Source organism: Pongo abelii, chromosome 17 (assembly GCF_028885655.2).
Source record: "Pongo abelii isolate AG06213 chromosome 17, NHGRI_mPonAbe1-v2.0_pri, whole genome shotgun sequence".
Classification (NCBI taxonomy): domain Eukaryota; kingdom Metazoa; phylum Chordata; class Mammalia; order Primates; family Hominidae; genus Pongo; species Pongo abelii.
The window spans coordinates 81,016,855-81,035,090 of NC_072002.2; positions in this window are offsets into that span (position 1 = coordinate 81,016,855).

Below are 18,236 nucleotides of genomic sequence, written 5' to 3' on the forward strand. Positions count from 1 at the left end.
TTAGACATTTACGCATATAAAGTATACAATATAAAAACCTTGAAAACTACATTTGTGCTACATATTTTGCCCTACTAATACACGTTTGTAGGAAGAAAAGTATTATTTCCTCTTTAATGAATTTTTAATTACATTTTGACCTACTATTGTACATGTACTATTGTTAATGCAGATTAGAAGAAGAATTTAACAAATCCCTCTGTTATAAGAGCAGAGAATAAGAATTTTACAGGTATAAGTTTGCTATAATTCATGTTACTTGCAACTATGTGTTTATTGTGGACATCTAGATTATCATGAGTCAATAAAAATTAAATAAAATATTTAGAAAGGAAGTGAAATATTTTAAATTCTTAATTACTATAAAGAAGCAATATTAAAGGTTTTATATATAAGCTTGTGTGTGTCTTCTATCTTTTAAGGTATAGAGAATACAAGATGAACATGCATAAAAGTATAAAACATCCACATAAGATGCAAGATGTCATTGATACAGGTGAATTTTAGGTGTCATTAATAACATTTAAATGTATTTTGATTATTTTGTTTGATAACACCTTAATTTACATTTGAAAAATTTAATTTAAATTAGAAGAATCACATGAAAAATCAGATTTTGTATTTAAAATGGAAGGGACATTTAAAAAGAAAAATTACAGATATATCCTAATTTAGAATAGTTTAGTTTTTGTTTCTTGCTCATAAGAGAACCAGAGTCTGGATCCTTCAAAAAAAAAAAAAGACAAGTATACAGATAATTTTAATTAAAATAAAGAGAACAACTAAGATTCAGTAGAAGAAAGAGCCAGTGTAGCCCTGGAATTTATTTAGAATATTGTGAACTATCTCTTTTCTTCAATGATGCTTTGGAGAGGCTCACTTCTAACAGCTTTCAGTCCTTCCTTGGTGCAGACTGTACTGTAATTTATACCCCCAACAAGGACAACAAAAAGACAGAGTGCAGTTTCCCATAAGAAAACTGGGGAAATTTCGTGAAAAGAAAAGGAAAGAGAATATAGGCCTCAAAAGTATAAGCTGTTCAAGCTCTCATATACACATATATTCATATACATATGCACTCATGCACGTTCAAAGTAATCATTGGCAACGCATAATTAAAACAGCAAAAACTTTACTTAGTAAGATTAATCATGGGAAACACAGACTTTGCAGTCAGCCTTGGATTCAAATCAACATTTTTATTTACTACACCATTTGTAATTGCTAAGCCTCAATTTATTTTTATTTACTCAATATTTTTATTTACTACCCTGTTTGATGCTTGCTGAGCCTCAATTTACTTGTCTTTAAGTGAAAAAAATCTAGATAATAATACTACCTACATAATAAGAATCTGCATCATTCCTAATGTGCAATTTAAAGAAATAAGAAAGCAAGCAAGCTATAAAGAGAAAGCAAAAATGAGCTTCCAGGTTGCTGACCCAACCCTTGTTCTCCCTCCTCTTGACTTTCCCAGCTCAGGGTGTTTTTGTTACAGACAGACACAAGGAGGTAGCTGTGCTTATTGTTTCTTTTTTAAAATGAAAGTTGCATTTATTAGGGTGACTCATGCTGCCAAGACAAGCAGGTTGCCACTCAGACCAGAGTGAAGTGGTGTGGCTCTCCCTCCTTAAAAATACCCCTCCCCCAAGTAATCTCTCTTCAGTTCCTCCCCACACTATCTGCTCAACCCTGAGTCTACCCCACTACTGAGGAGAGGCCCAGATTCCATAGAAAGGAACAGGGCCTTAGAATTTGAGGTTCCTTTTCACACATCTTGACAAAAGGCCACATCAGCAATTAGGTGCTAAGCTTTATAAAGTGAACAATCTCTGTCCACTTCTGGCAGATACAGATTTGCACATTCTTATCCTTAAGAACCAGTTAGTTACTATTTTGGTCAAAGATTAACGACTTCACCTCAAAGTGTTATGCAGCTGCAGTGCCTTATGGCTCTTAACCTTACATAGATCCAAGAGTTTGACAGAAGAGTTGTTGGCTGCTGTAGACAGGTAATAGCTCATGAAGAAGAGAATGCTAAGGCTGGGCTCAGAGGCATCAGGGAGGTTCATGCCATTGGTGTGCTCCCTGAAAGCTCAGATCTTGACCCAAAAGACTCAGAGAATGGAAGTGTGCACGGGCAAGAGAGCATCAGAAGGTCTCACCCGTCATCTTGATGAGCACACGCCCTGTCGAGACATTGGAGAAGACCCAGGATTGGTCATTGAAGGAGCTCAGGAGATAGTCACCAGTAGCATGGAGGCTGAAGTCTGTCTCAGAGCTCTTCTGGGCCCAAACACCTTGCACACAAGTGACATTTGAGGTCAACTAAATTGTGATATTAGCACTTGGGAAGGCAGAAAACAGCAGGGAAGGCTGAAACCCCACAACGGTGACTTTCTTGGTGTGACTTCGGAGGCTGGCCAGGCTTTGCTCAGAACTCTTGTGGAAGATGGAAAGATTTTTATCTGCCTTCCCAGGGTCTGGTGTTGAAGAGCGGGCAGAGGTTTGGAGTGAGGATACCTGGAAAGCTGATGCTGCACAACTCCATGTGAGATACCACCTGTGATACTTACAGAGCTTTTCTGGCTTTACCAGCTCCTCATCCGGTTGTCCCCTTCTTTCAGTCCATGGTTAGCCAATCCCTCCTTGGTGTGAAGGTTCTGGATGATTTTTGGAGTCATCGTCACCAGCTTACCTAAATACAATAGTGGTTTTTCATCAATCAGGAAGATTTCTGTGGAAATGAAAGTAACAACAACAACTTAATTCACTTAGAGCACTTCCTGGAGGGTAGTAACCAATCTATATTTTAATGAAAATAAAGATGGGGATGATGATTATACTGATGATGATGGTCTGTGCTAGATTTCAGTGAGTGCATACAAAAAATATTATACTTAACGTATGCTTTCATTCATGTGCACAAAACATATACACACACACACACACACACCTTGAAACCAATACCTGCCAGACAATTCTTCCAGAGTGAATAAAGTGGTTGAAACTTTTAATTATATCCTTATTTTGCAGATAATGTAATAGGCTTAGAGTTTAACCAAGGACATGAAGTCAGTGAGGCAGAGGAGGCTCAAATATGTGTTTCTATGAATCAATATCTGCTTTCAGTAACATTTTTCTATTATTCCATCTGGAGATGTATAATATAAATTTATAGCTTTCTTTATATTCCTAGTCTTTTAAGAGAGTTTCTAGCTAAATATGGTGAAATACAATGAAAAATGGAAAGGAATAAATGAGAATTTGGCAGCAAACTTGAAACAATATTTGTATAATAGGTTATTTTATTTAGAAAATAAAACTTCGGCGCAGTTCAGAAAGCTGACGATGGCTCAGCAGAAGAATGTGGTAGCATTGTTTGTCATCAGGTTCTTAACACAAACTGCTGTTAGTACCTATTAAGATGATGACATAACTTACATAAGCAGTAGTCTCCTCTAAACTCTACCATCTTTCAGATCAAATAGAGAGCAAATCAATGTGTTAAAACAACAATGATACTGTTTGGATGTTTTTCTCCTCTACATCTTATGTTGAAATGTGATTCCCAGTGTTGGAGATGGGGCCTGATGAGAGGTGACTGGATCATGGGAGCAGATCTCTCATGAATGATTTGGCACCATCCCCTTGTTGGTAAGTGAGTTCTTGCTCAGTTAGTTCATACAGATCTGTTTGTTTAAAAACGTGTGGTACCTCCTCAACTTGGTCTCTTGCTCCTGCTCTTGACATTTAATGTGCCTGCTCCCACTTCACCTTCCGCTATGATTGTAGCATCCTGAGAACCTCACCAGGAACAGAGTAAATGTTGGTGCCATGCTTGTATAGCCTGTGAACCATGAGCCAATTAAACCTTTTTCTTTATAAATTACCCAGTCTCAGGTATTCCTTTATACTAATGCACAAGAGACCAATACAGAAATTTGGTACCATGGGATGAGGTGTTGCTATAAACATACTTGAAAACATAGAATCAACTTTGGAACTGGGTGATAGGCAGAGGTTGGACAAGATTGGAGGTCTCAGAAGAATACAAGAAGTTGAGAAAAACTTGGAATGTGTTAGAGACTTGTGAAGTGATTGTGATCAAAATGCTGATAGAAATATGGACAGTGAAGACAGGGCGCGGTGGCTCACGCCTGTAATCCCAGCACTTTGGGAGGCCAAGGCAGGTGGATCACAAGGTCAAGAGATCAAGACCATCCTGGCTAACACGGGGAAACCCCATCTCTACTAAAAATACAAAAAATTAGCTGGTCATGGTGGCAGGCGCCCATAGTCACAGCTACTCAGGAGGCTGAGGCAGGAGAAGGGCGTAAACCCTGGAGGCAGAGCTTGCATTGAGCCAAGATCACACCACTGCACTCCAGCCTGGGTGACAAGCAAGACTCCATCTCCAAAAAAAAAAAAAAAAAAAAAATATGGACAGTAAAGAAAAGGTTGATGAGGTCACAGATAGAAATGGGTAAGTTATTGAGTACTGGAGTAAAGTTCACCTGTGTTATGTCCTAGTAAAGAGTTTGGCTTCATTGTGTTCAGGCCCTAGGAATCTGTGGAAGTGGAAGTTTGAACTCAAGAGTGTCTGGCGGAAGAAATTTCCAAGCAGCAAAGCATTTAAGAGGTAGCTCTAGTTGCTTCTAAGAACCTACAATCAGATATGGGAACAAAAAATAACTTAAAGTTGGAACTTATATTTAAAAGGGAAGTAGAACATAAAAGTTTGGAAAACTTGCGGCATAGCCATGTGGCAGAGAAAGAAAAAGCATTTTTCAGAAGAGAAATAAAAGCACAACGACAACTTGCTAGAGAGATTAGCATGACAACAAAGGAGCCAAGTGGTAATATCCAAGACAATGGCAAAAAGGCCCTAAAGACATTTCAGAAATCTTGGAGACATCTCCTCCTAACACAAGTTCAAAGACCTAGGAGGAAAGAATAGTTTTGTGGGCTGGGCCATGGACCTCACTGCCATGCATGATATTGGGGCACTGCTCCCTGCATCCCAGATGCTCCAGCTCCAGCCACAGCTCAAAGGGCCCCAGGTACAGCTGAGACCACCGCTCCAGAGGGCACAAGCCATAATCCTTGGCAGCTTTAATGTGGAATTAAATCTGCAGGTGTACATAATGCAAGAGTGAAGGAGGCTTGGCAGCTTCCCCGTAGATTTCAGAGGATGTATGAGAAAACCTGGGTGCCCAGGTAGAAGACTGCTACAAGATTGGAGCCCTCACAGAGAACTTTATTAGGGCAGTGTGGAGGGCAAATGTGGGATGGAAACCCAACACAGTTCTCACCAGGGCATTGCCTAGTGGAGCTATGGGAAGGGGAGCACTGCCCTCCAGACTCCAGAATGATAGAGCATTGGCAGTTTGCCTAAGCCTGGACAGGAAGCAGGCACTCAACTCTAACCTGTAAGAATAGCTGTGGGTGCTGCACCCTAAAAAGCCACAGTGCAGAGCTGCCCAAGGCCTTGGAGCCCATCCCTTGCACCAGGACATGGGACATGAAGTTAAAAGAGATTATTTTGGAGCTTTAAGATTTAATGACTGCCCTGATGGGTTTCAGACTTGCATGAGGCCAGTAGCCCCATTCTCCCTTTTGGAAAGAGAATATTTATTTAATGGCTGTACTCACACTATATCTCAGAAGTACGTAACTTGTTTTGATTTTACAGGCTTATGGGTGGAGGAGATATGTATCAGGTGAGACTTACGACTTTGTAGTTGGTGTTGAAACAAAGAGTTTGGGGAACTATTGGGAAGGGGTGATTGTTGTATTAGTGCATTCTTATGCTGCTAATAAAGACATACCTGAGACTGGGTAATTTATAAAGGAAAGAGGTTTAATTGACTCACAGTTTGGCATGGCTGTTGAGGCATCAGGAAATTTATAATCATAGCAGAAACTGAAGGAGAAGCAAGTCACCTTCTTCCCAAGGCAACACTTATAAAACCATTAGATCTTGTGAGAACTCACTCACTATCACAAGAAGAGCGTGGTGGAAACCACCTCTATGATTCAATTACCTCCCGCCAGGTCCCTCCTATGACAATAGGGATTATTATGATTCAAGATGAGATTTGGGTGGGGACACAGAGCCAAACCATATCATTCTGCCCCTTGCCCCTCCCAAATCGCTTGTCCTCACATTTCAAAGCAAAATCATGCCCTTCAACAGTCCCCCAAGGTCTTAATTCATTCCAGCAATAACCCAAATGTCTAAGTCCAAAGTCTCATTTGAGACAGGACAAGTCCCTTCCACCTATGAGCCTGCAACATCAAAAGCAAGTTAGTTATTTCCTAGATACAATGGGGGTAGAGGCATTGGGCAAATGCAGGCATTCAAAACTGGAAAAATTGGCCAAACAAAGTGGCTACAGGCCCAATGAAAGTCTGAAATCCAATAGAACAGTCAATAAATCTTAAAGGTCCAAAATGATCTCCTTTGACTCCATGTCCCACATCCAGGTCACACTGATGCAAGAGGTGAGTTCCCATGGCCTTGAACAGCTCCAGACCTGTGGCTTTGCAGGGTACAGCTTCCCCCCAGCTGCTATCATGGGCTGGTCTTGTCTGCGGCTTTTTGAGGTACACTGTGCAAGCGGTCAGTGAATCTTCCATTCAGGGGTCTGGAGGACAGTGGCTCTCTTTTCACAGTTCCACTAGGAAGTGCTCCAGTGGAGACTCTGTGTAGGGGCTCCAAGCCCACTTTTCCCTTCCACACTGCCCTAGCAGAGGTTCTCCATGAAGGAACCACCCCTGCAGTAAACTTCTGCCTGGACATCCAGGTGTTTCCATACATCCTCTGAAATCTAAGTGGAGGTTCCCAAAACTCATTTCTTGAGTTCTATGCACCTTCAGGCCCAACACAGCACATAAGCCACCAAGGCTTGGGGCTTGCATCCTTTGAAGCAACAGCCTGAGCTGTACATTGGCCCCTTTTAGCCATAGCTGGGATACAGGGAAGCAGGTCCCGAGACTGCAGGAAGCAGCAAGGCCCTGGGCCTGACCTACAAAACCATTTTTTCCTCCTAGGCCTCTGGGTCTATAATAGGAGGGGATTCCATGAAGACCTCTGACTTGCCCTGGAGACATTTTCCCCATTGTCTTGACGATTAACATTTGGCTCCTTGGTACTAAGGCAAATTTCTAGAGCCAGCTTGAATTTCTCCTTGGAAAATAGACTTTTCTTTTCCATCACATTGCCAGGCTGCAAATTTTCCAAACTTCTATGCTCTTCTTCCCTTTTAAACATAAGTTCCAATTCCAAACCATGTATTTGCAAATGCATAAAACAGAATGCTTTCAAGAGCACCCAAGTCACATTTGAATGCTTTGCTGCTTAGAAATTCTTTCACCAGATACCCTAAATCATCTACCTCAAGTGCAAAATTCCATAGATCTCTACAGCAGGAGCAAAATGTCACCAGTCTCTTTGCTAAAGCTCAGCAAGAATGACCTTTATTCCAGTTCCCAACAAGTTCGTCATATCTATCTGAGATCACTTCAGCCTGGACTTTATTGTTGATCTCACCATCAGCATATTGATCAAAGCCATTCAACAAGTATCTAGGAAGTTCCAAACTTTCTCACATCTTCCTGTCTTTTTCTGAGCCCTCCAAACTGCTCCAACCTCTGCCTGTTACCAAGTTCCAAAGTTGCTTCCACATTTTTGGGTATCTTTACAGCAGCACCCCACTACCTTGATTAGTCTCTTCTCATGCTGCTAATAAAGACATATCCAATAATTTACAATGGAAAGAGCTTTATTGACTCACAGTTCAGCATGGCTGGGGAGGCCTCAGGAAATTTACAATCTTGGCAGAAGGCAAAGAGGAAGCAAGGCACCCTTTTTATAAGGTGGCAGGAAGGAGATGTGCCAGCAAAGGAAATGCCAGATGATTATAAAACCATCAGATTTCGTGAGAACTCACTCAATATCATGAGAACAGCATGGGGAAACCACCCTCATGATTCAACTACCTCCCACCAGGACCCTCCCACAACACGAGGAGATTATTACAATTCAAGGTGAGATTTGGGTGGGGACACAGAGCCAAATAATATCAATTGTATTTTGCATATGAGAAGAACATGAGATTTGCAGGGCCAGGAGAAGAATGATACAGGTTGCACCCTCCAAATTTCATGTTGATACATGACCTCCAATGTTGGAGGTGGTGCCTAGTCCGAAGTATTGGTCCTTGGGGCTGGATCCCTTGTGAATGGCTTAGAGGAATCTCCTTGGTAATGAGTGAGTTCTCACTCAGTTAGTTCATGTGAGATCTGGTTGTTTAAAAGGGACTGGGACCTTCCCCTTCTCTCTCTTGCTCCTGTTGTCACCACATGATATGCTGTCTATCCCTTTGCCTTCCACCATGATTGGAAGTTTCATGATGCCTTACCAGAAGCTGAGCAGATGCTGGAACCATGTTTCCTTGTGGAACTGTGGAACTGTGGAACCATGTACACCTTGTGGAACTGTGAGCCAATTAAACCTCTTTTCTTTATAAATTACCCAGCCTCAGGTATTTCTGTATAGCAATACAAAAATGGCCTAATGCAAACAACAAAAATTACCATGCTGAATTAAATCTACCACTTGGGAAACATGTATTTCTGGAATCTACATCTTAACAATAATATAATTTGGGGGTTAATTACACTTACAAACAAACTTCCCACAAAATTCTGTCCTACCAGATCCTCTCCTCTCTACAATTGACAAGGGGTTTTGACCACCATTTGGCTACTCCTCCCTCATGCTTTCTTTTTTCACAAAGTCGCTAGTTCATCATTTCTACCATACATCAGTAGTACTCTTCCTTTGCTAGATTAAGATTTTTCACTGAGTTCATTTTTCTACCCACTATAATAAAACCCTCTGTATCTTCAGTTCCTTATCATTCTTCACTTCATCTTAGTATTTCTCACTATCTCAGTGATATTGCTCCATAAGATATTATTTGTTTTGTTTCTTTAAGCCCCTGTGTTGGCTTTTCATCCTCTGCTCATGTATATGATTATTTTTTTGCAAAACACATACACACATATATACAAACACACACACAATCACACACAGTCTTCTCAAAGTGTTCTTAGCCTAGAGTCTACACTGTTTTACTCTTGTCTTTATTTAAAGCCATGTATTAAAATACATTTTACAACATTGTTGGTAGACCAACTAAAGTAGGCTCACCAGAGGATAACTGTAAAAGTGAACACTTCTCATCCCTCAGAATTTTAGGTATAGGGTTGAGAAAATATGCATATTAGCTAGCTTATGCCGCTACATTTGAGAATCACTAACTTAATTGTTTCGTCTCCAATTTTCATAATTCTTGGTAAGTTTTCATATATAAATCTCTGATAAATCTCTTCTTCATCAGAGGAGAGAAAGAATAAGGAAAACAGATTTAGTGTGATTTGACATTATTGAACACATGAAATGTGTAGGGCTCCGTACTCAGCTGTTCTAAATATGTTATATCATATAGAGTCTTTTAATATAATCTCTATTTCTGAATTTCTCATTTGCCTTGCTTTTCAGTAACATTTGATCTATTTGGTCAACATCTCACTACAGAGAGAACACTGTGTAGTATTTAATACCATGGACTATTGACTTCATTTTTGCCAACTATGGGACTTTGGCTAGGTGATCTGAGCTCTTTATGCCTTAGTTTCTTCATTTGCAAAACAGTTATGGTAATATCACCTATTTAATAGGGATGCTATGAGGCTTAAATGAGCATGCTTATAATACTGCCTGGCCCAAAGTCATTGTTCAGGGTACGTTAGTATTTGTTGGCTTTTATTTTCCTTAAAATAAGCTCATGTGGATTCTGAGATTTTGTTTTTTAATCTGACCTCACAGTGTTGGAATTCGTATGTTTATATCACACTTTAGAATATGCAGAACATATTGAAATTATTTTTTGATTTCAGAGAACCGTAGGAGTTTGTGCCACATTATTAGGAATGTTTAAAGGTCTAGAAATATCTGTCTTCTTCATAGAAATAAGTTTTGTTTTTACAATTTGTCTTATGCGTTTGGCTTGTGACTCACTCATTGTTTTCATTGTGATTTAGTCATATTCAATCATGAATATTTAATGGCTTAGGGCAACAAGTTTCAGTTCGTCAGTAATGATGACAATAATTGTGCTAGGAAGAGTTTACATTTGTGTAGGACTTTGTACCTTGTGCCTATCATGCACATCTCAATTGATACTCATAATAACTATAAGTCTACAGGGAACAAACTTTAAAAAAAGCAGATAAAAAATTAAAGTTCAGGGAAGCTGATTCACCAGAAGTCACACAAAAGGAATGAGGAGGAACACATTTTCCTCCGTGGCCCAGGAATACTGTGAACTCTTCAACCTGAGTGCTTTTATCTTGGATTCTTGTTTAATATTCCTTTCAGTGAAGATGATTTGCACAGCCAGGTGCATATGGCATAGAGTGAAAAGTAACCTGAACTAGAATATGTGAGCTCTCTGATAGTACATAACGGTGTAGTTTTTTATAGAATTAACTGGACTTCTACAAATTAATATTATCACCAGGCAGAAATAAGTTGGGGATAATGCTTGATCAGTAGAGGAAACTTCAGCTAGGATTAGACTTACTCCAAAATTCAAGAGGCAGAACTTTGTAAGCAGGATAGTTGCTAAGTAAACCCATGGATATTGATTTGTTCAAACTCCTTTCCATGATTATCCAGCCTTTTTGAACATCTCTATTTCTTCTTACAAAGTTAATCTGAATATGAAAAAAAATGCCCTTCCAAAATCCATCAAAGTAAAAGCCATGTTGATAACACGTTAGTGGCCTCATTTCATTTTATGAAGGAGGATATTTACATATACATAGCTTGGTTTTGGGTAGACTTCTAATTAGAATTTTCAAAATTTAAGGCTGAATTGAAAACACATTTTGATTGCTTATTTGGTAAGGAAGCAAAAAGTATTTGTCAGTTTTAGTGTATTTTTCCCAATGTATTATTTTTTATGTTGTTTTACACGATCTTTGCAGAGTTCTGAAAAGTAGTCTGATTTTTAGATAATTATTTATTTTAATGAATAGATCGATGAGTGATATATGGTCATTTAGCATTATTTGGCCATAATATGTGTGTTTGTGTGTGTGTGTGTATGTGTGCATATGTGTAGTTTTCAACATGTAACACACATATGAAATTTAAAATTATAAGAATTTTTAAAACTAAGAAGAAAGTTTATTTAAAAATAAACATTTTTAGGGTAATGACAGAAAGTCAAAATTTCTTCATAGCATTTCTTTCCATATTTATCCCTAAGAATTACCTCTTACTTAGGAACATTTACTGCTTTTGGCAGAAATCATTTATCTCAAAGCATGTGAGAATAAACAAACATTTCCCTACCTAATTTAATTTTTCTTTCTCCAATTAGTAATTTTATATGCTTGCTGGCAATAATACAATTACACTCTTCCTTGCTACCACACCATGCAGAAGACTTGAGAATAGAAAAATAATATTTATTTTCCATTTTTGAATATCATAGTCTACATATAACATTTTCACTTAAAAACGTGGTTTATTAGACAGTGATTTTAATTATGTCTCCTGCAGCCTGCCTGTCCTAGTTCCTGTCTTTCTTCCTCTCTTTTCTCCTTCCATTTTTTTTCTTACCTATAGAAGTAGTAAAATTGCCAACATTTTTCAAACAAAGTAGCAGTATCTATGATGGAAGTGGACTCCAACTGATTTTTGCAGACATAGCCTCAATTTCATGTTAAAATCTTAAATAAGACTGAATAAATTTTGTTTACTTCACTTTATTCTTCTTATTGAGATTGATTGATTTCCTTAGGTAATGTCTAGCATTTAGTTGGAAAGGAGAGGCATCCTCTTTTTGCGACCATAGTTTGGCCAGTTTACTATACAAAATCACAATTTATGTTACAAATATAAATGCAACAAGTGTACAGAATACTCAAGGCTATATCTCTAATATTTATCTCTGCCCTATTATTTGGAACAGGATGACATTAACAAAAGCTATATGAAATAAACTCACTTACTTTTATTGAATCTTTGACCCTTCTTTCATAGACACAGAGAACTCAACAATTCTGGTAATTTTATTATCAACAATAGCTTTAGCAAAGCAATATCAATCTCTGAAATCACTGGAGCTCCTGATTAGCATGTCAATAGCTGTGTATCCTCCTTATTAAAGGATTACATCATCTGCTGCCAAGATAGCCTAAATACCTTAAGTACAGGTCCAAACCAATTTAAATCTCTGCTGCTCTATCATTTCCCATATTAAGATTTTTTTCTATCTTAAGAAATAGGAACCAGAATGTATATCTCCTAAAATTGGTTGATGAAGTAGAAGGGGGACGTGTCGTGGGGCATCTGATGCAATTTTTTTTTCCTCCACTGGTAGCAATTGTAGCAGATTATAATGTCTAGATGCATTATAATGTGTGTATGTTATCGAATTGTCAAAGTGTTAGTATATTATTTAAGCCATAATATTGCTATTACAAAACAGATTTAAGCTATGAACTTTGTCTAAATTTATTTTTGTTTTCCATTCATTTAAATGGCACTTCTCAAAAATAACAGTCAACACAAAAATAGGACAGATATCCCAGTACGCTGAGGTCTGGCAGTAAATGACAAATGTGATGACAATGCTCACAGTGATCATGAGGGCTCTATCATTTTGACAGTTATGCAGTGACTTCTATAATTAGTCTGAGAATCAAACACTATTTTACTCAACTATGTGACAAAGTGGACTAATTTAATTTATTGAAGATTAATAAAGGCACAGGGAACATTAAAAGGTTGCTGAACTCTTCAATACAGATTATAAATCAGGGTGTTATATTACTTTGTTTGCTTTTTAAATAACAAATTTGAAAAAACTTCTTACTAATAAATTGCTACTATACTGAAATGTTATATGATGCTTTAAAAACTTATACTTTCTTTCTTTTAAAGAATAAGCAATTTTCAGCAGGACCAATTATTTTCAATTCTGCTTAGTATGATAGATACATCTTAAAAATCAAATTAGTACAGCACTATCAGTCTAGAATCACCTGGAGTATTGACTTTTACATGCAATATTATTTTTAAAAGACGCTAAAAAGGAAAATGCAAACTAAAATCACTTAGTTAGACACTTCTGGCTGGGTATGGTGGCTCACGTAGTCCTAGCACTTTGGGAGGCTGAGACAGGAGAATTGCTTGAGCCTAGGAGTTCCAGACCAGCCTTGGCAACATAGCAAGACCCCATCTCTATTTACGAAAATGAATTGTTAATAATCAAAATAAATAAAATAGACACCTTCATAGGTACCTTTTGATGTATGTAAGCTTGAGCGTTTTTGTGTTTTTGTGTGTGTGTTTCAGAGAAGTAGACAACAGAATTGTCGTTGTTAAAGTACACTACAGAATTTGTTAAAGTAGACTACAGATTTGCCTTTGTTAAAATTTTATAGCATGAGATAAGAAGTTTAAAGTGAGAATAAACTAAATTTTACTTGTTAATACTTTCTTTTCTTATTCTTGATGAAAATGTAAGAGAACTGGTTATATGAAAAACCATTCAATTACTGAGCTATGTATTCTAGGTTCAAATTTTCTTTTTCTTTTCAAATATTTTAGTCACTTTAATTTTTCTCCTTGGGACCATTTCCAAATTTTCTGTATCTCTCTATGAAAATCTAAGAAAATTTGCAATAAACAGGATTGTTTCACTCTGCAACTTTATCACTATACTTCTTATTACTGTTCAGTAGTTGGCCCACTCAGATTTTTAAATACTTCCAGATGGATTATGTCTAGTCTATGACTCTCCCATTACTATAATCGCTATTAGTGAAAATACTAATATAGGTAGGCAAATTCTGACAGAACTCAGCACGTGGAAACTGGGACATGTGGATCTGATCATTAACATTATCAAGGCCAGGGTGAGATTGTACAATTAGCTGGCCATGGATTAGAGGCAATTTAAAATTCTTTCCAATGCCAAGATTTTATCATTGTAAATACTGCAGTACAGTAACTGATATTTGCAATTTCAAGGAAGAAAACTGTAATATCAAGACCATGCACTTGGTAGGAGAAGTGGGAGATGTAGTAATGAGGTGCATGTACCAGGACAAGGGACCCTGGTGGTTTTGGTGAAAGTATTCGGGAAAGTGAAAGGAGAGATGATAGGAGCACTGAAAGAGAGCTCATTATTGCTGGATATGATAGCTACAGGCAAATAGGATGGAAGCAGATGGCACTTGTTCTTAACATTTTTCATTTTCTTTAAAGTAAGCTAATTAAATTTTGCTTCTAAAACGCATGAGGTTTTAGTTGTAATATTAATTATAAAGGGAAGGTATTTAAAAGAAGTTATTGACATATTTTTTTAAAGGGCAGCTATGCAATAGAGATAACTTCCTTTTAACTTAGCTTCTGTGGTCTCTTGTGGAAAACAATCTGAGAATGTCATCAGCACTACGTCATCAAGAAGAGTTTATCACCCTAAATCAAATTGCACAAATAATTGTTTTTTAATATAGGGACTTTCTATATATAAAAACTTATATAGGCATATAACGTTATCCTTCCCTGTACTTTTCTTCATTACCTAATCTTATGAGTGAAAGTAATGCAATTGAGGTTGTACCTAGGACCCTACATACTGTGTTATGTTTGGAAATGGCTATGTTGTCATTTGCATAAGCCTCTCGTACAGAATTATCTCACAACACAGATTATGAAGGCAGATTCAAGGACAGCTCCTCAGTACTCTATGGTTAAATCCACTCATGGTGAACCTATCACACTCATTTTCATGGCAAAGAGTCTCTGGAGTAATCTGATTCTATCCTTACACATCGTGATGTTTATTCAAATAATTATGAAATATATTCTAAGTTGCCTATGACATTGAATATCTATAACAAATAAAACTTCTAGTTGCTCACCATTTTGATGAGGCTGGCTTTGCAGCAGCTCTTCCAGACCTTCTCCTTGCTGCAGAATGATAATGGCATGGTTCCATAACGGAGGAAATCCATTAAAAGGAAAGGAGCATCGACAAAAATGTGAGCCTATCACACTGAGCTCATTTTGACCTACTACATCCTCCCTCTGCATGAGCAAGATACTTTTCAACCAAGAAATCCCAAAAACCCATTTAATAATTACCTAGATATATACACATTCCACCATTTACCTCTGCGTGTGACCACTATCTTGAAACCACAGAGAGCTATTTTGGATTGAAAAATATATGGAACCATTCCATCAAGAAGAATATAGCAAATTTTCTCCCTGTAAGAAACTGGAGAAATTACTCAAGGCCTACTTTTAGCAGCAGTGGCTGCAGACATTATCTTTAAATGAGTGCTTGGTTTGAGCTGGATATGTCCAAAGGAAAATGACTTTAAATCAAATAACAACAGGGCATAGAAAATCTTGCCATCTGATAGATCTTGAGGCACTGTAATTTTGGAACATGTTAACATCTACAATGCTCTTGAGAAGAGTCTGTTATAATCAGATGCCAGACATAATTTCACATCCGAGGTTTAAAAATTTAGGAGGTCAACTAAACTTTCTCAGAATAAAAGGGGTACAAAATTTTCCCACCCAAATTGCTGGGAAATCGAATCAATCTAGATTTTTTTTCTCAAATATAACTTATTTTCAAATATTCATTGAACAAATGTTAGAATTATAAACTTTGTTTTTCTTTCACACTGATGTTAGCCGTACTACAAACTTAAAACATAGATAAGATAAAAAGAAAATGGTGAAAAATTATGAGTCTGTTATTTTTCTGCATTAGTAATACCAGTCAATCCTTGATTGATTTTTATGTCGATGAAAATCATGTTGAGCGTTACAATATGTAAAGTCTTTGCAGGCCTATTTAACATCACTATTCTCTTAGGGCGCCAGTTAAACTGAATTTCTACTGGGGTTTATTTATTCCTTGGCGTTTATTCACATGCACTCTAATCTCAAATCCTCCCAATGCTCACCTAATTCATTCGTTAGTCACTTCGCAGATATGTGAAGAGGCAGAGGACCTCTCTTCGTGGTATACTGTAATTACTCTATAGATATTTGTGAATACATTTATTCATAAATGATTTAATTATTCATAAATTAAATCATCTCTATCCTAAGGGCAGCATGACCTGCCGACCTGATCATTGCAGCCTCCTTTGGCCCAGTCGGAGAGAGCATCCTCTAAGGTGCACCGGAAGGGAAGCGTTCACATGTCAGCTTCCTGTGTGTCATTTTGCTCAACACTGTAGAGTAACACTTCCAACAATCATGTCAGACATGCAGGTAACTTGATTGATTGCTCTCTATCATTATGCTTCTGCTGCAGCAACAGTGAAGAGAAGGATGTATCAAGATGAATATGCCCTCAAATGTTCATAATGCCTATTTAATAGACACTTCACTATTTGTCAGGCAATACTCCCAACCTCTTATTCATTCTACATCAGAGTCCTTGGAAGTTGATACCTTATTTTATCATGCAAGGGCAAAATACAGAAGTAGGAGGACTCATATAAAATTTAAGTTATTGGTTTACAGACTTAACTGCAAGTAAAAGTTTTATGAAAAATGTAGAAATATTTAAAGATAAGAGGGTAGATACCATTCGTGTCAATATTTAAATGGAAAAAAAATTTAAATCTTTTAAGTAATCCCATAAACTGAAATTTTTCGATTCTTTACAGTACATTTGGGTGAGAGAGAAGTATAAACAACTGTAATAGCTTCTGTTTTTAGTTGTTTCTACACTCAGTTACTTCCAGTGAGTAAGGAAATGGAGTGATTCATCCGACTATTTAAACTCCAATTGCAGTCAGTTTATGCAGACTGTTGAGCTTGTATGAACCTGATCTGGGATCTGCCTTCTGACCTCTGCCTCCCAGATTCAAGTGATTCTCCTGCCTCAGCCTCCCAAGTAGCTGGGACTACAGGTGCGTGCCACCATGCCCAGCTAATTTCTGTATTTTTAGTAGAGACAAGGTTTCACCATATTGGCTAGGACGGTCTCAGTCTCTTGACCTTGTGATCCGCCCACCTTGGCCTCTCAAAGTGCTGGGATTACAGGCATGAGCCACCGCGCCCAGCTGACTCCGCCTAGTTTTAACTGACTTAGAATGTGATTAGAATTAGTGAGCTGTGTTAACAGATATAATACAAAACATAGGTATTCTATATCCTGAAGAATTTCATGCACTTTTCAAACAAAAATTTATTTTAAAAAACTAAACTTTTCTGTATTATTTCTTAAATAACAACAAGGGTAATAAGATAGAAGAAATACAATTTCCTAATGATGGAAGTTTGACACAAATTTTTCTTTTGTCTCTTTTTTTCATTTATCTTCAAAAAAATTCAGCTATTCCCCAATATTTTCAACTTCTTTATTCTCTTTCTTAAGTTTCTTTCATCCTAACATGTTTGATAATGCATTATGTGTGTGAGAAAAGTAATGGACAGCCTCTCAAAATAGCTCAATCATAAGGAGGCGTTGGTTGCAGATTACAGAAATGGCACCTGGACCTCTACAAAAAGCTGGATTTTTCTGCCAAAGTTCATCCATGGTGGACCAATTGCTTTCCACACCAACATACCCATCTTTGTAGATGATCTTAGAATTGAAGATGTCCTACTCCTATGCCAGGCAGGGTTGTTCATCTAAACACTCATTTCATCTGCCCCACAGGAATCTCTGGCTTAAGCAAAGTCTGAAAAACCATTTTTTTTTCTAGTCTTTTAAGTTTCTTGTATATTATCTCAATAATGGCTTAATATTTGAAAGTATTTTGCTTCAGAATCTTGGAATCTTTTCAAATTCCTTCATTTGTACATTTTTTCAGAGACAAGTGTTTTAGAGATGTTTTATGGCTGATGAGGAAATTTACATTAAACAGTTTCCACAACTCTTGAAAGTCACAGAGAGAAAAAGTCATATTTATTTTATATTCTTTTAAGGAAGGCAGGATATTTACCTCAGATTTAAGTCACAATGTTTGTGAGAGGATAAAGCCATAATATATACTTGGCATATTTACAAACATTATATTATATTATGTCATTATATAGTGTTTTATATTACTTAATATACATATTGTACAACAAATGACATATGCACTATGTATATATATTTAGT